Source organism: Callorhinus ursinus, unplaced genomic scaffold (assembly GCF_003265705.2).
Source record: "Callorhinus ursinus isolate GAN/ISIS: 27379988/994484 unplaced genomic scaffold, GSC_fseal_2.0 scaffold4, whole genome shotgun sequence".
NCBI lineage: Eukaryota > Metazoa > Chordata > Mammalia > Carnivora > Otariidae > Callorhinus > Callorhinus ursinus.
Window position 1 is genome coordinate 108,816,417 of NW_027397066.1, and position 26,228 is coordinate 108,842,644.

Below are 26,228 nucleotides of genomic sequence, written 5' to 3' on the forward strand. Positions count from 1 at the left end.
AAACATACTTAAAATGAAACAAAACAAAACACAATGAAAAGCATGAGCACAACCTGGGAATAATGTTACCCAACAGATGGCACTACACTCTTTGCAATACACTCTTCAATATGGTCAAGATAATTTGATGTGAAAATCTCTTACAGATTGAAAAAATAGGCATTTTAGTTTTTTGAAACCAAAAAATGTTCTTATAGGAAACACAAAAGAATGAACTATTTCTGGGGCACCTGGGTGGTTCAGTTGGTTAAGTGTCTATCTTCTGCTCAGGTCATGATCCCAGCGTTCTGGGATCTAGCCCTGCACCAGGCTCTCTGCTTAGCAGGAAGTCTGCTTCTCCCTCCCCCTGCTTTTTCTCTCTCTCTCCCTCTCAAATAAATAAATAAAATCTTAAAAAAAAAATGAACTATTTCTTTTAAGGCAATCATGAATTTAATCTATAGAATTGGAGTTATCATAATTAATCAGCCTTACTAAATGTAATTTAATAAAAAGGACTAGAGATTCTTATATCAAAGAAAGTATCTGTATTTCTGAAAAGCAGAATGGAAGATCTAAATGTTAGTAAATTAAACACTAATATTAGAAGCATTATGTCTATGTACATATTGAACATAATTTAAGAAAATATGTAAATAGAATATCTGAAAAACCCAGAATATTTTTGTTTTCATTTTATTTGTTATTTGGAAACTAGGGTCTATTGGTTTATTTTTTTTGCAACAGACATATGTAGCATTTGAATTATATGTTTGAGCCTTATGACATTATAATATATATTGAATCTGGCCCAGATAAGGGTATTAATTGAAGTTATAATGTGTATTCACAAAATAACATATAAGTTGAATAAAGAAACTCATATCTTACACTTATTGATTTGAATATATAAGTGTGAATTGAAATTTCTGTATCACGTTTAGAGATCTATAAATTAAAATCTAGACCAGTGATAAAAAATATGAAGATTGAATTTGCATTCAGTGTTTTTTCAAAGTATTATTGAATGATGGTTCTATACTGTTTGGAGTTAGAGATTTTATTCAACATATTAAAACAAACCAAAGAAGGAGTAATTGTTATAATTCTAACAGATTTTATTTTTCACATCCCTACTCCAGACCTCAGCATTCAGATATTTTTATAATCTGTGAATTTACCACTTTTCATTATTTTCCAGATAAGCAGTAGAATGAAATCAGTTTGTCTTCTGATATCATCAGTAAAGTTCTATAATAGTTATTCAAAGTTAAAATAACAATTGAGTATGATATTTTTCAGCATTGGATATCTGTAGCATATGAAAAAGTTCAGGGTATTCTTAGAGCAGAGTGATCTTATGTGCTTATGTTTATAATTATATAACCAGTCAAAGTATTATTCAGCCTTCAGAAAGCAGAGAAACATAGAAGTATTTGGAGTTATTATCCCTAGAATAACTCAACCAAAAACTATAAGAGAGATTATTTTAACCAAGCAAAAGATGAATCTGAATGAAGACCACAAAATGCTGAAAGATAAAGAATATAGTAAATAATGAAGGTCATTGATCCTTTTAATATAAATATAGCTAAAGCTAAAAAGAAAATTTTCCTTGGAAAATGTAATATAAGTACTAAATGAGGACTTCATAAAAACAGGAAAAATGCAAAGATAAATGTCTTAATGATCTAAAAGTAAAAAATAAAAACAAACAACAACTATCTCATAGACTTATAGCAGTGGACACAGGAATTAAGAAGGACCCAAAGATCTTTTACTGGGGGAAGAGTGAGGAGATTAGCGAAAACAAAGTCAGTAAGGTCAAGGTATCATTTTAGTGGAGTACCAGATGTGAGAAGAAAGGGGTTATCATGGTGTCAGAAATTAGTGATAACTTCTTTGGAATAAGAAGGATCTATGCCTCTAATTATGGGTATGTCAGTGGAAGATAAGCATTAATTGATAGATAAGACAATATACAGAATTGTTTTCAAATAAGCAAGTTGACAACTTGGAATAAATAGCAACATGATGGACATAAAAAATGAGGGAATAAAAATGGAAATATTTAATAGAAACAAAAATTGAGATGAGAAGAATATAGTCAAATACCTCAATCATTACACTAAATATGAGTAGGCTGGATTTCTCAAATAATGATAGTATTAATGTGGTAATAATTTTCTTACAGAAAGAATACTTAAAGAAACACAGTTTGAAAACATAGAGAAAGAAATATTATGCAAATTAAAATAAAATAGCAAAAGCAGGCATAGAAATATTGAAAGGATTTTTCAGGTAAAAAGGCCTGAATAAGTGGGTGTGCACACACACACACACACACAAATTAATAAAATTCTAGCATCAGAGATAAAATAGTCAAAACCATTCACTAAAAGAACTCCATGTTGCTTATACATATAGTCATTCATATCCTATTAATAAAAATATATTTCTCACTTTCTTAAAGAAAATCTCAGCAGTAGGCAAACCTGAATAACCTGAATGAAAGCGGTTACATTTTAGATCATGTACTTTGGACATAGTCCAATAAAGTTTGAAATAAAAAAACAAAAAGTTGGCCAAAGACATCTTAGTTACATAGAAGTTAAGAATAGTTGAAAATCATAGGGTGAAATTATATTTCTACAAAAGAAGATATTATAAGAGCAATTATAAACTCCCTGGTGAGTAATATAAAATAAAATGCTTTATACAACAGCTTTGTTTAAAAAAAAAAAAAAAAGGAAATCATTGGTATAACTTTGGAAGTCTCAACAACTTAAATAAAAACACACAGAAATGGTAAAGAATTTCTGCTTTATCTTAAGAAATAAAAGAATAACAACCATGAAATTAAATTAAAAATAAATAAATTAATAAGACAAAGAAAAGCTTCAGTTACTGGTGTAGATAAAGTGATTAAATAACAATTTTAAAAATATAGAAAAGTAAATAAATATGGTGGATAATTCCTTTAAAAGACCATGTGATGGTTAATTCCAAGAAACTCAAAAGTCCCTGTGGTCCATATTCATAGTACAGGTTTATGGAAGTCAGTGGTTAGTGAAGTTTTAGTTCATGTCTATCTTACAAAGGGTGCCATCATATTTTCCCAGTTCCAAAATATATAATTGGAATTGACATACTCAGCCACTGATGGAATCCCCACATTGCCTCCCTGTCTGTGGTGTGAGGGCTAATATACTGAGAAAGGGAAAGTGGAAGCCACTAGAACTGCTTCTAGCCAGGAAAATGGCAAACCAAAAGCAATATCACATGTCTGGAAGAATTGCAGTGATTATTACCACCACCAAGGTCTTGAGGAATACAATAGTAGTGATTTCCAGCACATCCTCATCCAACTTTCCCATTTGCCCTGTACAGAAGGTAGATCAGTCTTGGAGAATGTCAGTGGATTATTTCTTTTAAGATTTATTTATTTATTCTTAGAAAGATAGTGAAAGTATGCAAGTGGGGGAAAGGGCAGAGGGAGAGAATCTCAAACAGACTCCTCACCGAGCACAGAGCCAGGTGCCTCTGATCTCAGGACCCTGCAATCATGACCTGAGCTGAAACCAAGAGTCAGATGCTTAATTGACTGAGCCACCCAGGTGCCTTGACAGTGGATTATTTTAAGCCTAACTGATGGTGACTCCAATTGCAGCTATTCTACCAGATGTGGCTTCATTGCTTGAGCAAATTAACAAATCTGTTACCTGATATGTAGCTAGCTAATGATTTGCCAAATGCTTTTTTCTCCATTGCTTATTAATAAAAACTACTGGACAATTTGTTTTGGACTGGCAAGGCCAGCAGTATACCTTCACTGTTTACACCAGGGACATATCAACTCTTTAACCCGATATCATAATTTAGTTCATAGCAACCTTTCCCTTTTATAGCATATTACTCTGGTCCATTACATTGATGACATTAACCTAATCGGATGTAGTGAGCAAAAATGTACAACTATTCTACAGTTATTGGTTAGATATTTGCATGTCAGAGAGTAGGAAATACATCCAGTGAAAGTTCAGGGGCCTTCTACTTCAGTGAAATTTCTAGAGATCCAGGTATAAGGAATGACCAGATAACCCTTCTAAGGTGAAAGATAAGTTGTTGCATCTGATTCCTCCTATAATCAATAGGGACACAATGCCTAGTGGACTGCTTTAGATTTCAGAGGCAACATATTCCTCAGTTGGGTGCATTACTCCAGTCTATTTACCAAGTGACCCAAGAAGCTACTAGTTTTAAATGTAACACAGAATGAGAGGAGGCTCAGCAATAAGTCCAAGCTCTCGTGTAAACGACTCTAACCACTTGGATAATATGATCCAGTAGTTCTAATGGTGCTTGAAGTTGCAGTGGCGATAGGGATGCTGCATGCATCCTTTGGCAGATCCCTACAGGTGAATCACAATACAGGCCCTTGGAATTTTGAAGCAAAGCTCCGCCATCCTCTGCAAATAATTAATCTCTTTTTAGAAACAGCTTTTGGCCTGCTACTCGGCCTTAGTAGAAACCAGATGCTAACCATGACTTGCCAAGTTACCATGCGACCTAAGCTGCTCATTATGAACTGGGTATTACTTGACCCACCAAGACATAAATTTGGGTGTGCACAGTAGTACTACATGATTAAATGGAAGTTATGTATATGAGATTAGACCTGAGCAGGACGTGAAAGTACATGTAAGTTACATGAAATAATGGCCCAAATGCCCATGGTCCCCACTCTTGCTAAACTGCCTTCTTTCTCATAGCCTGCATCTATGGCTTAATAGGGAGTTCCTTATAAGTTGACAAAAGAAGGGAAGATCCTTCTTTTTTAAGTTTATTTATTTATTTAATTTTTTAAAAAAGATTTTATTTATTTATTTGACAGCGAGAGAGGGAACACAAGCAGGGGGAGCTGAAGGCAGAGGGAGAAGCAGATTCCCTGCTGAGCAAGGAGCCCAATGCAGGACTTGATCCCAGGACCCCGGGATCATTACCTGAGCTGAAGGCAGACACTTAACTGGCTGAGCCACCCAGGCGTCCCAAAGAAGGGAAGATTCTGACCTGGTTTACAGATGGTTCAGCAAGATACGTAGGCACCATCCAAAAGTGGACAGCGATAGCACTGCAGCCCAGTTCTGGGATATTCATGGACAATGGTGAAGGGAAATCCTCCTAGTGGGAGGAAGTTCAAGCAGTGCACCTGGCTGCTCATTGTTCACTTTTTGTATATTTGTGTGTGTATATATATTCACACATGTATATATGTGTGTGTATATATATACATATATACACACACACACACACACACACACAATAATGAAGCATCAGCAACAGTCCCACAAGGAGGTGGGACTTGAATAGTCAGCCTACCAGGAGTGGAAGGAAGCAATGCCCAGTTGCAATGTGGTCTCGCCATCATGAGACAGATCAGTTTTTGGCAGTGATCCTAAAGATGGCATACATCTGCCACAGATTATAGACTTATCTCTTTCAGTACTTGGCTGTATCAGTTTCATCAGAGAATTAATCTTTACCATGAGTATCTAAATGAACAGCCCAGACAATTCCCTCAGCAGCTATGATTTGTTTCTTCAGTTTTAGTCTTCAGAGAAGGATATATTTAATCTATTTAGTCATACAGTCTATAGTTTTCCAGTAGTAGTCCAAAAAAGTAGATTTTTGGAAACAGTCCCAGAGTCAGAGATACATTCACTGAGCCATATAACCCACACCCACTGTTGAAACAAAACCAATGGACTTTGTATTTCAGCTCAAGCAGCATCAAGCAGCAAGCCACAGTCATTTAGGAAAACCTTAGGAAATTGAGGGTCCAATTGTCCCAGTAGCTTTTTTCAGGCAATGCAGTGGAACATAAATTGTCCTTATGAGCTAATAGATGCCCTTTTATGATGTAAAGCCAAGATGCTATTGGGACCAAACAGGCTATATTTTTGAATGTATCATTCACCTTTCAAGTAAAGATGTTTGGATCCTTCCTTGCTTGTTAGTTTTAGAGTTGAGTTGACCCACTACAAAGGAGCATTTCAAGCCAAAAAGTAAAAAGGACTCTGGAGGTCAGGTATGAACAAGAGCTCAGTTGCAAGCTAATAGCTGCTTTTTAAAAGTAGTGCATCTATTATTAGCCATGTTAGGGAGGCCATAAGTCCAAAATTCCAAGGGGCATCTCTGAGTGGGATGGCAAAATCATCAGTTGTAGAGCTATACTATCTCCAGTACCTGAAGTATCCAATAGGTGCTGGGAAGTGCTGGGCCTTGCTTTTGATATTGTAGCCAAAAAAGACAAAATATTTCCCTTGAGTAGCAAAGAGATTCAGCATTGTGAATCTACCACATAGTCCCATTTTTATTGGAAAGCAGAAATCTGAATTTTAAAGAGTTTTTTTTTTTTTTTTTTTTTTTAAGAACCTCTGTTGCAGAGATATAATTACATCACAGTTAGGGCATCTGACACTGAGACTTAAGACTTGACAACCAATAGCACATTAACCATATAAAAAAAAAAAAAAGAACATCAGAGAGTAGAGACTTTCATGCTAAATCTCGATCGAACAACTGGTGGCAAATGTCAGGGGAGTTTGTCCAATGGCAGTTCTCTTATCTGCAGCTCTTTCACCGTTGAGATAATCCTCTCTGGCTAATCTCCACATGGCCTGGTGGAGTACAAGCGTATAATACACCACTTCCTGGTTTACATTCAAATGTAGAAGCAAGGAAAACATTACATTGAACTGGCTTAAAGATCTCCATTTTCTGAATTCAATGACCCACATATTTTCATGTTTTTGCCCAATTAGGCCCTTTCTGGGTGAGGACAACTGGCATTAGGATAAAAGATGACCAAATGACTAATGATCCTGAGAAGTTAGACAGGATTTTGGCAAGATTTAGTGACATCTTCTCTGGAGATACTTACTTACATTACAAAGGGTAACACAAACATCTTCCCACAGGAGTTGGGGCCTCCTGTAAAGCTTCATAACTTGTGGTTCTCCTTGGGTGGTGTAAACTTTGGTACTCACAGGCACATCTAGTTCTCATTGCTAGGCTCTTGTAGAATTGGGGTATAGGGAATAGGAATAAGGTCTCTGTGAGAAAAAGATCTGTTCCCCAATCCAGAGAGGTTTTGTGTCTCCATATATTTTTGTATACTCTAATAGTATATACTGTAATAGTTACATTTACATATGTGTGTGTGTATATATATACACATATATATACACACACACGTATTAACATATATAAAACTATGGCACACTACTTCTTAAGATGCAAGTAGGATGACTTTTCAGATATGAAATCACAATTATGGACTTAAATTCCACAAGGACACATTAGCTTCCTCTCCCACTCTTAATGGGAGAGGAAGCTAATGTCTAAATGTATCAGTTGCATCTAGCCACTTCCCCTACCCACGGGTATGAGTAGGATGGTTGCTTGAGTGTTTGTATTTAACAGAACCATAAAAGTTCGAGTCTCTCCACTCTTCCACATTTCATAGTATATTCAACTTTTTCCCTTAAAGCTGCTGAAGTCAGAATAGAAGAAAAAGGAAGAATCCAAGGGTGCAGAAAAGAGAATTAATATATGAGATCTCTTTAGTTTCATTCTTTTATATGTGTGGAAGAAGTATAAGATATTTTTCAATGAAGTACTACGTTTAATAAGATACTCTATGTCCATTGACAGGAATTAGTTTAAAATAAAGTAACCATTGCAAACCATAGCATATTTAACAATGGCAGCAGAAATAATGAAAATTCATAACTAAAAATGGAGAGGTTAGTAAAATATATTTTTAAGGGAAGAAGAGCAAATTAAAGAATCTGTATATATAAGGTGTTCCCAAACTATGGCCCATGGGACAAATTCAAACCATGGTCTGTTATTGTATGTCTCATGAGCTAAAAATGGTTTTTCTATTATACAGAATGCAAAAAAAAAAAGGAAGAAGGAGAGGGGAAGGAGAAGGGAGGTGAAACAGTAGGGAGAAGGAGAAACACAGGTAAGAGGGAGAAGAAGGAGGAGTTGTCCCACTACCGCTGAGATGAGATGTAGTCAGCAAAGCGTGAGATACTTACTATCTGACTCTGTAGAGAAAACATTGGCCAACCCTTGGGGTCCTGCAAGATAGTATTTTTGAAACATACAGACACATCACAAACACATACACTGATGCTATACAGTTAACTGTACAGTTAATATAGGTATCTAATTTTCAAATTGTATGCATGCCTCTAGAAGGGCACATCAAGCTCAAGACCTGTTACATTGGTAAGAGCTTTATGTGAATCCAACCACAGTTTCCTTTCTAATGATAAGAAAAGTGGATACAAATATTCTTTAACAAATCTTTATTTAAAATACAGCCGGGGCCCTGGGTGGCTCTGTTGGTTAAATGGCTGCCTTTAACTCAGGTCATGATCCCAGCGTCCTGGAATCAAGCCCCATGTCAGGTTCTCTGCTCAGCAGGGAGCCTGCTTCTCCCTCTCCCTCTGCCTGCTGCTCTGCCTGTTTGTGCTCTCTCTCTCTCTGTAAAAAAAAAAAAAAAAAAAAGTCTTTATTTCTCTCAATCCTGATTCTATTAATAAGCATTCAGGTGTTTTTTAGTTTAGGTTTGGGTGTGTGGGTGTATTTTAATTTGAGCAATAATGCAATAAACAAATGCCTATATTTTTAATATTGCTGATTTTCTTTGTATTGTATAGATCCCCAAGAGTTAAATTTCTAGTTTTTATTATTTATTTATTTATAGTTTTAATTTTAACAGCTATTGCTGCATTGCTTTCAATGTTGAATTTAACAATTGTGAGAGTTGACATTTCCACCAGCAATGTATGAGAGACTCTTTCAGTTCATCTCTAATAGATATTTTGTTATTATTTTTATTTTTACCACTTTCACTCTGATTTATAAGATGTGGTTTTGCTTTGTGATGTTGCTTTTATTAACATAAAACTGAATAAAATTGTTAAGAAAAATGATATTTCTTTAGCAATTATTTAAATATCTAAATTATTTCAAGTGAATTTTGAGAATATATTTACTTAAATTGACAATTTTCAGGAGTTTTAAAATTAAAATACATCTTTCTGTAGAAGAAATGCTAGCAAAATATTAAACAGATTAACACAAGATTATAGATAGAAACCAACTCTACTATGATCAAGAAAATGAGAGGAGAAACAAGCTGAAATGGAGAGACCAAGGAAGAAAGAGGGAGGGAAGGAGAGAGAGAGAGAGAGAGATAAATCAAGTAGAAATGTTGGATGGATGTAATTAATTGAATGACAACAAGTTATAATAACTGGACATAATATTAAATAATGCTGTGATTAAGTGCCTTTCAATGAAATATTGCATATATATATTACATCTTGTTTGGTCAACATATTCCCAGAATCCATTTAGAAATGGAGAATAGGAAATCGGCTATAGTTGAGGTAAAAATCAGAGTCTATTACATAGTATTTACTATATATAATTAAATTAATAAGTGAATGCCTAAAATTTTCCAGGTTAATTAGCTATACACCTAACTGCCATATTGTTCATTGCAAATTGATTCAGAAGGGGATTTGTGCACATTTCTGTCCAGTGATGTGTGAAAGTAAGTTTGCCGAAGCACCATTTACTTCTAGACTATAAATACATATAGTGCTTTTCTTTTCTTTGAATAGCCTTCCATTGGTATTGGAAACCTGAAACATCAACAATTATCTAAGGATAAGCTAAAACCAAAGATAACACTGAAGAGATAAGAAAGAATCTGAGTTGTTACCGACACACAAGAGTTATTGAATCAGTCAGTTCTAGAGTTGTCCGTAGTGCATTTGCCATTTTTGAAATAATGTATTATTGTATTATTGAAGCTATTTTGAAATGGCATTTCTGTAATCTGTGACCAAAATCATACTAAATGAAACATATCACTAGAGGTCAGCAATGAAGCTTTTATTGCTGTTTAAAAAAGAACAGCAGTATTTTATTTCTAACTAGTAAAATCTCTTTGAATGTTTTACTTTATATGGGATATAAATAATTATAATGACTGTACTTTTAAAAATTAATTAAAATGAACAATTTTTTTCTTAAAACAATAAGATGTAAATGTTATTCAATTTTATATTTAGAACACTGTGTATGAATGTTAAGAATTATGTAAAGCATTGTCAGAAGAAAGAAAAATATATACAGTATTCAGAGAAAAAGCAAGTGTGGAGATTTATCAATGTTATTGATAACAGAAATACACAGTAGAATTATTTTCAAATTGGAAAATTCAGTACAGTTAAAAATAGTGATTTTGATTAGAAGGTAAAAATATTGTCACACTGATTGGCAAATTTCTCTCAGGACAAAAGAAAGCAAGAACTATAAAAGAGAAAAAAAGATTGTCAAATAGTACTTCATGAAATTTAAAACTTTTTTTCATCAAAAGACAGTATTTATAATGAATGGGAGAAAATACTATATATATGTAAAAAAAGAGTTAAGATTGATAATATATAAATCGCTCTGGGAAATAGATAAGAAAGACCCAATACAAATAATCAAGATACTTGAACAGATATAATTCCAAAATGTTTCAAGTTTCCAGTAAGCATATGAAAAGTGCTCAAAGAAATTTCTCTCAAGTTAAATGTAAATTAAAATAAATAAAATACCATTAACAAACCCAGAATGGTTAAGGTTAAGAACACCGGAAGTGTTTAAGTATTGGTAAAGATGTAAAACGACTGGGAATCTCATAAATTGCATGTAAATTAATGTAAATCAGCAAAACCACTTGGGTAACTGGTAACTGCAAGTATTTATCAAGCCTAAAGCATATATTTACCCTATGATCTGTCAAATCTGCTTTTCCATTTATACATCTGGTAGGCAGAATAATGACCTCCCCTCCAAAAAAAAAAAAGTTCAATGAATATGCCTACTTTACATGGCAAAACAGACTTTACAAATATGATTAAAGTAAGGATCTTGAGATGGATTATCTGGGAGCGCCCAGTGTAATCAAAAGAAGTCCTTATAAAGTTGAGAAGAGTCAGGAGTGTGAATGTTAAAGAGTGTCACAAAGTGACTCATTGTTTGCTTTAGGATGGAAGGAGGACAAAGAGCTAAGGAGTGGGGACAGCCTGTAGAAGCTGGAAAACGCAAGAAAACAAATTTTTCCTTACAGCTTGCAGAAAAAATGTAGTATAACTGACACATTCATTTTAGCCCAGTGGGACCCATTTTGGCTCTTTGACTTCTATCATTTAAAATAGAATGTTGTCAGCCCTCCGATTTAAATGCCTTGATCTCTGTCCTCATGACCTAACCACCATTCTTGTAGTTTCACCTATATGCTTATTGTGCTTTGGTCAATGACCACTCTTCCCTAACCTAGCTGTGTAATTCTCTTTTAAAATAATTTAATTCAGTAAACCTAGTTAGTGCAGCCAGATTCTTACTGCCTTGGATTAATCCCAAAGAGAACTGATGTTCACAAACTAAGACATAAACAGATTCTTTTTTTTTTTTTTTTTAAGATTTTATTTATTTATTTGACAGCGAGAGACACAGCGAGAGAGGGAACACAAGCAGGGGGAGTGGCAGAGGGAGAAGCAGGCTCCCTGCCGAGCCGGGAGCCGGATGTGGGCCTCGATCCCAGGACCCTGGGATCATGACTTGAGCCGAAGGCAGACGCTTAATGAATGAGCCACCCAGGCGCCCGACATAAACAGATTCTTAATAGCATACCACATCCAATTTCATTAATTAATATGATGATTTTCTTTAAAACGTTGTTTATTTTTCAGAGCTTTCAGAGTTTATATAGCATTTCCTTACATGAATAAAGAACTAAGTATTAGAAGCTAAATCACTGCAATTCACTTCATTTGGATTTGCCTATAAACTTCATGGCTGTTGTAAAAATAAAGTTCTACTCTTGTACTTCCTCATATAAGACAACTCTGTGCCATCCTTCTTTTGTGCCAACATGTTTAGATGATGGTAAATTTATGACTGTTTTCCAATGAATGCCTTGTGTTCTACTGCATAATATTTTATAATCCATCCCAGATTGTTATAATGAAAGTTTCTTTTCATCAAAAATATTATGGCAAGGTTTAGGTTCTTTGTCTTCTAACTCTGTCATTGAATGCTGCCTTCATTGCTAATGCTTTCTATAATGTGCAAAATTGCTCCTCAACATTGATAATGAGCTCCTTTTATGTTCTTTAAATTTTATCCTATTTTACTCATTAGGCTGATAGCCTTTCTTACACTGAAAATATTAAGGCTCCTATTTTATCTACTTTGGTTTTGTTAAATAAATTTTGTAATGTAAGCTAGTAATTAGAAATAAATTCCACCAAGAATAAGAACTAAAAGTGAACATTTGCCATTATCATTACAGTAAGCTATTTTTCCCTGCATATTCACTGCAAAAGAGTCATTTCAATGAGTGATGTATTTTTTTTTTAACCTATGGACACAAAGCAGATTTTTTATATCAAAGGAAAATGTAGAAATATTAGAAAATATCAAAGTCTAAATTTGGGAAAATGAATCACAAAATTATTCAAACACTGACATATATCATGTAGGTTAACTTACACATTTCTTTTCATAGAAGTAAATAAACATTCACCTCATACACTGTGGTATTAAATGCCGAAATTCCTATGTGTTAACAATTAGAGATAGTTATTGACATGAGTGATGATTTGAGGATTTGTGTTTTAAAAAAACACAAAAAGCTATAACTTTGAGATCATTTTACAGTAAACATCAGATTCAACAAAAGGAAAAAGCTTCAAAAAGCAGTATTTTTTTATTATAACATATATAAATCATTGCAAACATATTAACCTTTTAAATCAGTTACATATCAAAAAGTACATTCTGTGATTTTTAAAAGAACATCAGGGCATTTCTCTTAGAAGTATTATATTTAAAATTAACTCTTCTTTCTAGTTGACTGTAATTCAGCTTTTAACTTCTATGTGACTATAGGTAAGGAACTTGAATTGCCTATTCCAACCTTGAATTATCTATGATACAGATTTGTGTGTATCCTCCATAATAAAACCTTTTAACATTTTGATACTTCTGAAATATAACACAAAACACTTAATACAGCATCCGCATTTTAAAAATTATTGGCATTTTAGATACTCAACACATACTAATATCTATTCAGCCTAATACACACAGATGGTACTGTCAAGCCTTGATATAAATGAAAAATGCCATCATCTATATCAGTGTATTTGTGTATCTATACATGTATGTGTGTAGGTGTATACCTACTAATCTCTGTTATCTGTCTCTCCTTCTGTCTATATCTATCTATCATCTATCTATCATCTATCTCATCTTCCTGTCTGTCCATCCATATACATCTTATAAAAAGGCCTTATATTGGAAAACACTGCAAAATTCATTTTTGTTGAATATCATCTATTGTTAGTACTGGTTATAATAGAATGAATATAGGAAATTGGAGCAACCTGTAACTCCCAGATTTCTAAGTTGGTTGCAGCAGTTAACTGATAAATAGGAGGATAGAACATGTGTATTATCTTTAATCAGCTCTGAATTATAAAAAAAGTCTAGACTCTAAAAAAATCAATCAATTATTTAATTAACTAATAACTAAGTAACTAACAGCAGTCCTAACACACCACACTGGAATTATATTTAAATTGGAAAACTTTGCTTTTTTTGTTTGTTTGTTTCCAGTATTTACTTAAATTCCAGTGAGTTTATAGTGTGATATTACTATTTTTAACTTTTTGAGGAACCACCATACTCTTTTCCAGAGTGGCTGTACCAGCTTGCATTCCCACCAACAATGTAGGAGGGTTCCCCTTTCTCCACATTCTTGCCAACACCTGTTGTTTCCTGAGTTGTTCATTTTAGTCATTCTGACTGGTGTGAGGTGATACCTCATTGTGGTTTTGATGCCAAGTGATGTTGAGCATTTTTTCATGTGCCTATTAGTCATTTGTATGTCTTCTTTGGAGAAATGTCTGTTCATGTTTTCTGCCCAATTCTTGATTGTGGGTTTTTTTTTTTTTTTTTTTTGCATGTTGAGTTGGTAAGTTCTTTATAGATTCTGGATACTAACCCTTTAACAGATATATCTTTTATGAATATCTTCTCTCATTCCTTAGGTTGCCTTTTAGTTTTGTTCATTGTTTCCTTTGTTGTGCAATATGTTTTTATCTTAATGAAGTCCCAATAGTTTTTTTGTTTTTGTTTGCCTTGCCTTTGGAGATGTATCTAGTAAGAAGTTGCTATGGCTGATGTCAAAGAGGTTACTATTTGTGTTCTTCTCTAGGATTTTGATGGTTTCCTATCTCACATTTAGGTCCTTCATCAATTTTGACATTAAAGCAAATAGTGAAGTTGTTTACTGGTTTGCAATCTGATCTTCCTGGCTAAGAATTTGAGAGCAAATTGTTAAGTGATGTCAACATAGGTCACCTCAGTTGAGTTTAAGTAGATCATCTCAGTTTTCTGTCACACACTCATTTTTTATCCTAAACTGAAATTTCAGGCATTATTATCTAGGTATGTACTCGATCCAGATCTGCACTGCTGTTTGAAGTGGTAGACTGTATATCAAGTTCCCCATGATGGTTGTTTGAACATCTGTGAACAACAAATATTCCAGTTCTATTTGTTGGATTATCATTTTTTAGGGGATGGGGTTATCTTTTTTTTTTTTTTTTTGGTCTGTAGCTATACAATAATATTTAAGACTTAATGACTAAAGTGTGTATCTAAGCTCATTACCCTACTTTCTAAATATCAGACCAACTGGGGAGAAGTTTCCTTATTTGATACCAAACTGTTTTTTAAAAATACCCATTTAAAAAAATACCCATTTTTCTAATTTCACATTTTTATTTAAAATTTTAGTAGCATGGAGATTGAAAAGTTATCCCTCTGGAAATAATGTAACAAATTCTTGACAAATGATTACAGAGGTTTTACTTTGGGAAACTAAAAGAATATCAAAGTATTTATATATTTACTGCATCTTGTACAATTCTAGTGGTCTTAGAAATAATGTCCATACTGTAAGTTTCTTGTTTTTACCATGCAATGGTAAAATGTCACTATTCTGTCTTTTTGAAACTTCCTATATAGATTGAGTCATACTCTGAATTTCTCCCTATCTTGTATAGGTTTTATAAAATCTTCTGCAATGACTCTTTGTTCATGTTGAAACTAGACTTGAAGTCATAAATGTCTTGCCCTGCTTTCAAGCAAGTTTAATTTTAAGAAGACATTGGATTTGGGGTGTTTCTGATTGACCCAGGAGAAAATGAAAAAGGATAAAGGAGAAGATGTAAATTGAGGATATTGGAAGATCACAGACTGGGAGGAGGAATGGTGGAATGAAAAGTAGGTTCAAGTTGTATTTTGAGGGTATCTTAAAGAAAAATATTTTAAAAATGGTATCATATGAGTTTGTTTTGGAAACTTCCTCATAATGAAAATAAAGGAGATCATTGGAGGTTTAGGTTATTGATCCCCTTTTTTCCTGTTATCTCTCAAACAATTTCATTCATATCAAAAGTTCTCCAGTGTGACCACTGTAATTCCAGATTATGTTTGGTGATATCATGCCACTTAGAATAAGTAAGCACATGATATAAATTTATAGAAGCATGATTCCAGGCCAGAGATGGCAAGGACTTGGTCTAAAATGAATCAGGCACTTGTTGGTCATATATGTTGCTTGCTTCCTTGGTGTGTTGACCTCAAACTAATGTTTAGTTGTCTATAACTTCAGTCCCCCTCAATTTTAAGTCTCAGTACACAGGATATTTAGGGAGGAGATCCCTTCTGGAATCAGGTTCTCACAAACAAAAAAAAAAGAGAAAAAATATGTAAATTTTCAAAATTTTGAGGTGAACACAATGTAGAATTTCCCTATAAATATAGATGTCAGTCTGAAAAAACTTTCTGACCTTGTTATCATCAGGGCCAACCTCAGAGATGTTTATATTAGACCTTTACCTGTATTCTGTCCTTATAGACTCAAAGTACAAGGAAATTAAGGAAGACAAAGAGCCAAATATTAACAGGTCAATCCTAACATGGCAGATTTTCACTCAGAATAAGACTTTTCAAATGTTACTGGATAACCAATCTTCTCACAAAAGAGCGTTCCTTATTTCTTTCAGACAAAATAAATTCAACGTTCTGCAGCTAAGTGAAAAGGAATTAAAGTTTAGCTGAAAAGCGGGACCTACCTTACCATCATGGTCTGAGAGACATGCCATGTAATGATGGGAGCAATGATTGGAGCAATGTGTCTACAGGCCATAGAACACCAGTGATCAATGACAATCACCAGAAGTTAGGGAGAAGCAAGGAAGGATCTTCCCAGAGACCTTAGAGAGATCATGGCCCTGCCAACACCTTCACTTCAGAATTCTAGCCTCTAGTACCATGATATAATAAATTTGTTCTTTAAGCCCACAGTTTGTGGTAATTTGTTACATTAACACAAGGACACTAGTATAAATATAAGAAGTTTTCTGAAGTAAGAAGTGAAATTATTTATTGGATTTGTTGATATTTACTCATATTTTCTGGAGCAATAATTTTGGAGAACAAACAGTTAAATCATGTTGACATAGGTCAACATTGACAGATCTTAATCCCAAAAATTGTTAGGCTGTAGTTGATAGGCTCAATTCTTACCAGCTATCTTGGTATCATGTCTTTGGATAAATTATTGCATCACTTATTAAACCTGATCATCAGAATCATATAGAAAGCTTAAATGCACACACACACACACACAGACACACACAGACACATACACTTTCCCAGAACTCACCCTCAGATATGATGAATGACATGATACAGTGGCTTCTTTTTTAAGTGTAAAAGATTACTTGAAATCGGAGATAATATGCAGTTTTTATTGATTACCTTATAAAGTACCCCTCTATCAAGAATAAATCGTAGGCTGTTTTTAAAATGTTTTTTTTTCATACTCCAGCAATGTCCCACTTGTTAAAAAAACAAGAAATTAGATAATGAGATCCAGCATGAAAAAAAAAGTATCATTTAAAGTTTTTCTAAAACAACTAAAATATTATAGAGTATGTTTTCAAATTCTGATTTTATAGAAAATGTATTAAATAATTGATTTGACCCATCCTCTTTAGACTTTGAGCTACTAGATTCATAAGAAGCTCCTAAATCAATAATACCACCACCATTTTCCTACACTATTCTTCATACATTATATTTTGTACATACCACACAATTTATATAGTGGTACCCATGTTTTTGTGAGGGCAATCTCCTTAGACATATCTTCTAAGTAGTCTCTTTTTAATCAATAATTTTATGCTGAGGGTCATAGAGCTCTGTATTTGAGGGCATCTCATTTTATCTAAACTCCTTATGATTCTCTGTGTGGGATCCACATCGTTTTGCTTCTCTGTGCCACCTGTGAAATTCCTGTATCCACAAGTTTAATGGATGTGACAGTTAATAGAAGTACTGATCTTAAGTTCTAGCTCTATCTAAAAAAAATCTAAGCCTCTCTCTCTTTTTTTTTCTTCCTTCCCCTATGTTCATCTGTTTTGTTTCTTAAATTCCACATATGAGTGAAATCATATGGTATTTGTCTTTCTCTCACTGACTTACTTCACTTAGCATAATTCATTCTAACTCCATCCACACATTGTTGTAAATGGCAAGATTTCATTCTTTTTGATGGCTGAGTAATGTTCCATTGCATATATATATGCATATATATACATACCTACCTACCACATCTTCTTTATCCACTATTAACTATAGAGAACAAACTGAGGGTTACTGGGGGGCAGGTGGGGGGATTGGTTAAATGGGTGATGGGCATTAAGTAGGACTTTAAGTATGAGCACTGGGTGTTATATGTTAAATGATGAATCACTAAATTCTACTCCTGAAACCAATATTACTCTACATGTTAACTAACTAGAATTTAAATAAAAACTTGAAACAAAAAATAAGAATAAGAATAAAAAATATCTAAGCAAGTTTGAAACTAGGTGGAAATTTTCCTTAAAAATATGGACTGTGTGTTCATTTAATGAAGAAAGATGGTTTACATGATTGTTGTGGGAAGCATAATAGTAAAGAACATAATTTTCTATATAATGAGATTTCCTCATGTCTTAAGAAGTAACAATGATAATATTTGCTGAATTTACTACCCTACTTCCTGATAATGAACATCTATATGTAGTTATGCAGAAGGCTAAATATCTCTGAATTCAGTTCACATTACTTTACTTACAAAAAAAGGGAGGCCTTGGTTAATAATAAAAAGAATATAAGTTTGTCTTCCTTCCATCAAAGTTCCAATTCTTTCTAATCTCTCCCCATAGATAATCTAGTTTGATTTATTTTTTTCCACTTTATACAGCTTATACTACTTCATTTAGCTACTTACATCTTTATATTTTTAAACCTCTTAAATTCTGAGATGGAAATGTTTGATGCCTTATAAATTACTGTACTTCTCAGTGATAATTTTTAAGGATAATTAGCCTTACATTTGACATAAAAGTCATTCCTTCCCACTTTCCCAGTAATCTAGTGGGTATTTTTGTTTTGTTTTGTTTCAGTTTTTGTTTTAAGATAGGTCAAAAAGGAACGTGAGATGCCCTCCCATCCCTTGCTTCATAGTTACTCCTATTTAATACTCCTAGGATCTCTTTAAGACTGAGAATTCCACATTGCCTTCCTAACACTTATGTGATTCCCTATTTCTCTCCTATAAAATACATTTTCACCACTTCCTAGTGGACAAGCAGGCTACCACTTTGAGGTCTGAGATTTTATGCTTCATATATTTTTTGGAACTGGAGACCAGGGACAGTAAACAGAGGAACAAAATAACAGATGTTTAGTTACTGTGGTAGTGGAAGTGTAGCAGAAGGATATTTGGTTTGGAGCAGGCTGACAGAGAGAAACACAGCTGGAAAATGTAAATCTTGCCTGCCATTAGAGTGACCCCTTCCACCATAAAAAAAGTGTTCTTCAGGACTATGATGCTAACATCTCTCCCTCCTGATACTGTGCATTCTGACAGAATTAGAGAGTCATATATTTAAAATAGCGATGGAGAAAGATGGGTGGAAGAAGAAAAAGAAAACTTATATTTGTAAAAGCTTGATGGCTTGGTAATTATGTTAGAAGAGGTAATTAGAAGGGATGGGATAAAAGAACACTGCTGGACAGGCTAAGAAGGCAGATGCTAGGCACTCAATTTTGTGCTTGTCTTCATCTAAACCTCTTAACTGGCGTCAGTATCAGAGAACCCCATGCATATCCTATACCTGAACTTGGAGCTGATATTGGACAAACTTTCACGTGAGCAGTCCTAGCCTAAATCAGACTACTTCTATGTGAACAAAATGCAAGGACTAATATGTATTTTTTTTTAAGATTTTATTTATTTATTTGACAGAGAGAGAATGAGCGAGCACACAAGCAGTGGGAGTGGTGGAGGGAGAGGGAGAAGCAGGTTCCCCGCAGAGCAGGGACTCCATCCCAGGACCCTGGGATCATGACCTGAGCTGAAGGCAGACGCTTAACCCACTGAGCCACCCAGGCACCTGCAAGGACTAATATTTTTAATGTGAGAGTATGAAAAGAGAGGTGATGATTTTGCTAAGAACAGTGTGAGAAGAAAACCTTACAGATTTCATATTTTTATAAAAGATTTTCCATCATGCCTGCAACCACTTATTATGTATGTCATAATTCACAGTATTTCCATGTTATGTAAATGTTATTGAATATGTTAGATTAATTTAGTGGAATGTTTAATTAAAATATTCAAGTTATGCTTGCCAAAATTATAGTCAATAATAAAACCAATATTTATATTTTATCTTACAATTACTAATGTATATTTTCACAAACACAACCCTTAAGATCTAACTCTGTTAATTACATATGAAAATTAGTTTCTGTATATCAGTCTTTTTTCACATTACATAGTATGTTGGAAAAAAAATTGCTTTAACATTGTTTTAGTTCAAACCATAAAAGAAAAAAAGAGAAAAAGTATTGTTATTCTACTTGTAACTAATGATTGAGAACTTTTTAAAGGACTTTAATTTGTAAATGGAGAGGCACAATTTTAAACTGTTATTTTAAAGTTAATATCTAAAATGTTAACTGTCACCAAGCTAATTCTTTGTTTTCCAGAGTAGGTTCAAAGTAGTGAACATTTTAATTCTAATATTTAGTGCATATTTTTTAGAAGGGATGATGGGTGTAAGTATTTCACTTAAAACAAAATAGAACATTATTTTTAGCTGTCTGAAATGCTGCTTGTCCCTATTCACAAAGCAACCCATATAATCAACTTCAGAACTTAATAATATTGCTTGTGTGAATAGAAATATAGGAAGCAAGACTAAAGAAAGCCAAGTGAATGTAATAGTGCACTTTACTTTTGCAATCGGACAAGTAATTATTATTTCTCAAGAGGCCAGAGTCCAGCAATTAAAAAATTTAAAATTAATTTTAGAAATCTTAATTAAAAGAAATTAATGGTTTTATTATAAAGAATTGCCAAAAAGACTTTTGTAGAATGATAGTAGCATATTATCTTGGGTTTTACATTAAAAGTTAGGATATCTTTTCTCTATAATTTAGCTGAATTTCTGATAGTTTAAAAAAGTATTAATATATGATTTGAAAACACTTTGAAAATATTCTATATTATTAATGTAGTATTTGCCATTTTAAATATCTACAGTACCTATTTTTTTAAAATTTTTTATTGTTATGTTAATCACCATATATTACATAATTTGTTTTGGTGTAGTGTTCCATGATTCATTGTTTGTTCATAACACCCAATGCTCCATGCAGAATGTGCCCTCTTTAATACCCATCACCAGGCTAACCCATCCCCCTACCCTCCTCCCCTCTAGAAACCTCAGTTTGTTTTTCAGAGTCCATCATCTCTCCTGGTTCGTCTCCTTTTTTTTTTTTTTTTTTTTTTTTTTAATTTTTTTTAAATTTTTTTAAATTTTTTTTAAATTTTTTTTTCTACAGTACCTATTTTTGACACATGTATAAAATAGCACATATAAGCCAATACTATTACAAAGATACTAATATAGTATATATAAAGTATCAGTGTGTCGGGGTGCCTGGGTGGCGCAGATGGTTAAGCGTCTGCCTTTGGCTCAGGCCATGATCCCAGGGTCCTGGCATCAAGCCCCGTGTCGGGCTCTCTGCTCAGCCCGGAGCCTCCTTCTCCCTCTCCCTCTGCCTCTGCCCCTGCTCATGTTCTCTCTCTCTCTCTGTGTCTCAAATGAATAAATAAAATCTTGGAAAAAAAAGTAAAGTGTCGGTGTGTCATGTTATCATTATTAACTGGTACTTCTATTCAAAAACAGTGTAGAGATTTTCATTGCTAAAAAATCTAATATGCCTTAAAATTTTACATACACACAAAACATTTTAATTGAAGTAATATTTACATACAGTGAAATGAAAAATCTTAAATGTATTAGTCAAGAGTTTAAAAAAAATTCATAGACCTTGTGGAACATACAAACCTATCAAGACACAAAACTTCTGTCAACCTAGAAGCTACCCTGTGGCCCTGCCAGTCAAAATTCCACTCAGAACACACTCATACTCTCAATTATTTTAACATTAGTTAGTTTTATTTATTCTATAAATTCCAACAAATGCAATAATACAGTTTTTAATCTTTTAAAATTCACTTCTTTTCAACATGTTTTCCGAATTTATTCATGTCGTTGTGTATATCAATATTTTATTCCCATATATACTGAGTAACATTCTTCCATATGAATTTGCCACATTTTTATTATTGGTTCACCAGTTGATGGACATTCCAGTTGTTTTAGTTTGTCTATTATAAGTAAACCTACTTTGTACATACATGTGGATTACTTTTTTTAGAAAGTAAACACATTTAATTATATTGATCAAGCTGAATGTTTCATGCACATTTGATTATAATGGTAAATGTTGCCTGTGCAATTGAGAATAATGTACATTTTACAGTTATTGTTTTTACTGTTCTTCGTCAATTAGGTCAAGTAAGTTGATAATTGTTCAGATGTTTTATAGCTGTTCTATGTTTTTTTCTCTTAGAGTTCTATCAAGTATACAGATAAGGATATTGAAATTTTGAAATATAATTGTGTATTTCTTTCTCTCTCTAGTTCTTTCGGGTTCTGTTTTAGATATTTAGAATCTCTGTATTCGGGCAAATTAATTTGATTGGTAGATCTTCATAAGTAATCAACTATTTCATTATTACACAGTGGGACTTGATACCTTTTCCTGGGAGTCCTTGTTTTGATGCCTACTTTCCTACTCTATTATAGTCATTCAGATTTTGTCATGATTAGCATTTCCACTCTGCTAGTGTTAATCTATTTTAATATTTATAAAGCATCCTTTATGATTAACATATTTATTCTTCCTTTTTAAGTGTAGTTTCATAAGCTTTTCCTTTTAATTGTGATATGGTTCCATTTACATTTAATGTAGCTATTTAAATGGTTTTTATTAGACATATTATCTTACTCTTTTTTGTTTTGTTTTATTTGACCCCTCTGGTTTTCAGTTCCTTTTTTTCTTTTATTTATTCCACATTTTGAATTAATTCATTATTTCTTAGTATTATATTTATCTCTTTTATTGTTTTTTTCAGCCAAAGGGTTGTGTGTGTGTGTGTGTGTGTGTGTGTATTAACATGTATTTATTCTAGGGCTTAAATATGCATTTAACCTAACACTTTTTCTTTTATGAAAGAATTTTACATAACTTCAAGTAAAAAGTAAGAACACTATAGCAATATACTTTCATTTATGCTTTTTGGTCTTTGTAATTCCACCTGGTACTGTGAACTTTCTCCTGCAATAGTTTGAGAAAGATTGATGCTAATTCTTCTGTTTGGTAGGATTCACTGGTGAAGCCATCTGGTCCTGGACTTTTCTTTGTCGAGAGAGGTTTTTGATTACTGACTCAATCTCCTTCCTCATTATTGATCTATTCAAATTTTCTAATTATTCATGATTTATTCTTGATAAGTTGCATATTTCTACAAATTTATCTATATCTTCTAGGTTATCCATTTTGTTGGCATATGATTGTTCATAGTGGTCTCTTGGGATCCTTTGTATTTCTGTGGTTTCAGTTGTAATGTCTTTCATTTCTGTTTTTATTTATTTGAGTCATCTTTTTTTTCTTAGTCTAGCTGAAGGTTTGCCAATTTAGATCGTTACTCTATTGTTTTTCTAGTCTCTGTTTCATTTATTTCTGCTCTGATATTTGTTATTTCCTTTCTTTGGCTAAGTTTGGGCTTAGTATTTTTGTGTGTTTGTTTTTGTACTGGTTACTTGAGATGGGAAGTTAGATTGTTTATTTGAGATCTTTCTTTTTTCTTAATATAGGTATTTGTCATTCTAAACTTCCTTCTTACAGGTGCTTTTGCAAAATCTCATAAATTTTGATATATAGTGCTTCCATTTTCATTTGTCTGAAGATAATTTTGATTTTCCTTTCGATTATTTCTTACCTATTGGTTGTTCAGGAGTATATTGTTTAATTTCCACATATTTGTGAATTTTCTGTTTTCTTTCTGTTATTGAGTTTTAGTTTCATGTCATTGTGATTGGAAAAGATATATTATTCGATTTCATTCTTCTTAAATTTTCTAAGATTTGTTTAGTGACCTACCAAATAATCTATCCTAGATAATGTTTCATGTGCTTGAGAAGAATGTGTATTCTGCTGTTGTTAGATGGGATGTTTTGTATGTATGTTAGGTCCATTTGGTCTAAAGTATAGGTTATGTCTAACATTTCCTTGTTGATTTTTTAAAAAATTTATTTAAATTCAATTTAGTTAAAATATAGTGTATTATTAGTTTCAGGAGCAGAATTTAGTGATTCATCTGTTGCATATAACAAAAGTGCTCATTACATTAAGTGTTGTCCTTAATACCCATCACCCAATTACCCCATCTCCCACCCACCTCCCATCTAGCAACTCTTGTTTGTTTCCTATAGTTAAGAGTCTCTTATGGTTTTCCTCCCTCTCTGTTTTTTATTTTATTTTATTTTTCCTTCCCTTCCCCTATGTCCATCTGTTTTGTTTCTTAAATTCTACATACGAGTGAAATCATATGGTATTTGTCTTTTCATGACTGACTTATATTGCTTAGCATATAATACCCTCTAGTTCCACCCACATTGTTGCAAATGGCAGGATTTCATTCTTTTATGACTAATATTCATATATATATATACATATATATATTTATGCATACACACACATACCACATCTTCTTTATCCATTTATCTGTCAGTGGATATCTGGGATCTTTCCATATTTTAGCTATTGTGAACATTGCTGCTATAAACATTGGGGTGTATGTGCCCCTTCGAATCTCTATGTTTGTATCCTTTGGATAAATACCTAGTAGTGCAATTGCTGGGTTATAGGATAGTTCTATTTGGAACTTTTTGAGGAACCTCCATACTGTTTTCCAGAGTGGTTGTACCAGCTTGCATTCCCACCAACAATGTAGGAGGGTTCCCCTTTCTCCACATCCTTGCCAACACCTGTTTTCTGAGTTGTTCATTTTATTCGTTCTGACTGGTGTGAGGTGGTATCTCATTGTGGTTTTGATTTATATTTCCCTGATGCCGAGTGATGTTGAACATTTTTCATGTCTGTTAGCCATTTGTATGTCTTCTTTGGAGAAATGTTTGTTCATGGTTTTTGCCAATTTCTTGACTGGGTTTTTGTTTTTTTTGGGTATTGAATTTGATAAGTTCTTTATAGATTTTGGATACTAGCCCTTTATCAGATATGTCTTTTGTGAATATCTTCTCCCATTTCTTAGGTTGCCCTTTAGTTTTGTTCATTGTTTCCTTTGCTGTGTAAAAGGTTTTTATCCTGATGAAGTCCCAATAGTTCATTTTTGCTTTTGTTTCCCTTGCCTTTGGAGAGGTGTCTAGCAAGAAGTTGCTATGGCTGATGTCAAAGAGGTTGCTGCCTGTGTTCTCCTCTAGGATTTTGATGGGTTCTTATCTCCCATTTAAGAATTTCATCCATTTTGAGTTTATCTTTGTGTATGGTATAAGAAAGTAGTCTGGTTTCATTCTTTTGCAGCATATACTTGGGTTGTTTTTTTATCTATTCAGCCACTCTACATCTTTTGATTGCAGAATTAATTCCATTTATATTTAAAGTAATTATTGATAGGTAAGAACTTATGAATAGAATTTTTTTCTGGATTTGTTGCATTTTTTGTTGCTTTCATCCTCTCTTGCTGCTTCTGGTTGTGAATTGATGATTTTCCTTAGTGGTATGCTTTATGCTTTGATTCCCTTCTCCTTATCTTATGTGAATCTACTATACATTTTTGCTTTGTCCTTACCATGAAGCTTACATAAAACATGTTACATATATAATAGTCTACTTTATACCGATAATAATTTCAAAAGTGTATGAAAGGTTTACTTTTTTACTTCCCCTTTTTACTTTTTTGATGTCATTATTTACATATTTTTATTTTGGTACCTAATAACAAATTGTTGTAGCTGTAGCTATTTTTAATACTTTTGTCCTTTAACCTGTATTTCAGAGTTAAGTGTTAACACAACACCAAATTACAGCATTAGTGTATTCTGAATCTGACTATATGCTTATCTTTAACACTTTTTATGATATTTTCGTGTCTCCATGGTACTAATTAGTGTCCTTTCATTTCAACTTGAAGAACTTCTTTCAGCATATTTTATAAGGCACGTATAGTGGTGAACATGTCATCTTTTGTTTATTAGGGAAAATCTTTATCTTACCTTCATGTCCGAAAGACAATTTTGCTGGGTAAAGAGGTCATGGTTGGCATTTTCTTTCTTTCAGCATTTTGAAAATATCATCCCATTCTCTACTGGACTGCAAGGTGTCTGTTCAAAAATCCAATGATGGACTTATTGGCGGGGGGTGGGGGGGCTTCTCTTGTATGAGAGAGTTAAAATTCTCTCTTTGTCTTCATTTTCAGAGAGTTTTATTATCAGGTATCTTGAAGAACATTCTGGACTGAAATTTTGAGGTAACCCTTTAGCTTCCTGAAACTGGATGTTCTGAGATCTCCCCATGTTTGGAATAGTTCAGGCATTATTTAT

General features: G+C 33.3%; 1 long non-coding RNA gene and 1 pseudogene across 1 annotated transcript; both read left to right on the plus strand.

Annotated features, from left to right (window-relative positions):
• The first annotated feature begins 3,237 nt into the window (after window positions 1-3,237).
• LOC141372544 (uncharacterized) lies at window positions 3,238-4,649 on the plus strand (annotated as a pseudogene).
• Window positions 4,650-5,967: 1,318 nt separating this feature from the next.
• LOC112825712 (uncharacterized) lies at window positions 5,968-16,489 on the plus strand. The gene is made up of 3 exons (XR_003208788.2): window positions 5,968-6,067; window positions 15,195-15,414; window positions 16,200-16,489. It is a non-coding gene; the product is annotated as an uncharacterized lncRNA (long non-coding RNA).
• The last annotated feature ends 9,739 nt before the right edge of the window (window positions 16,490-26,228 follow it).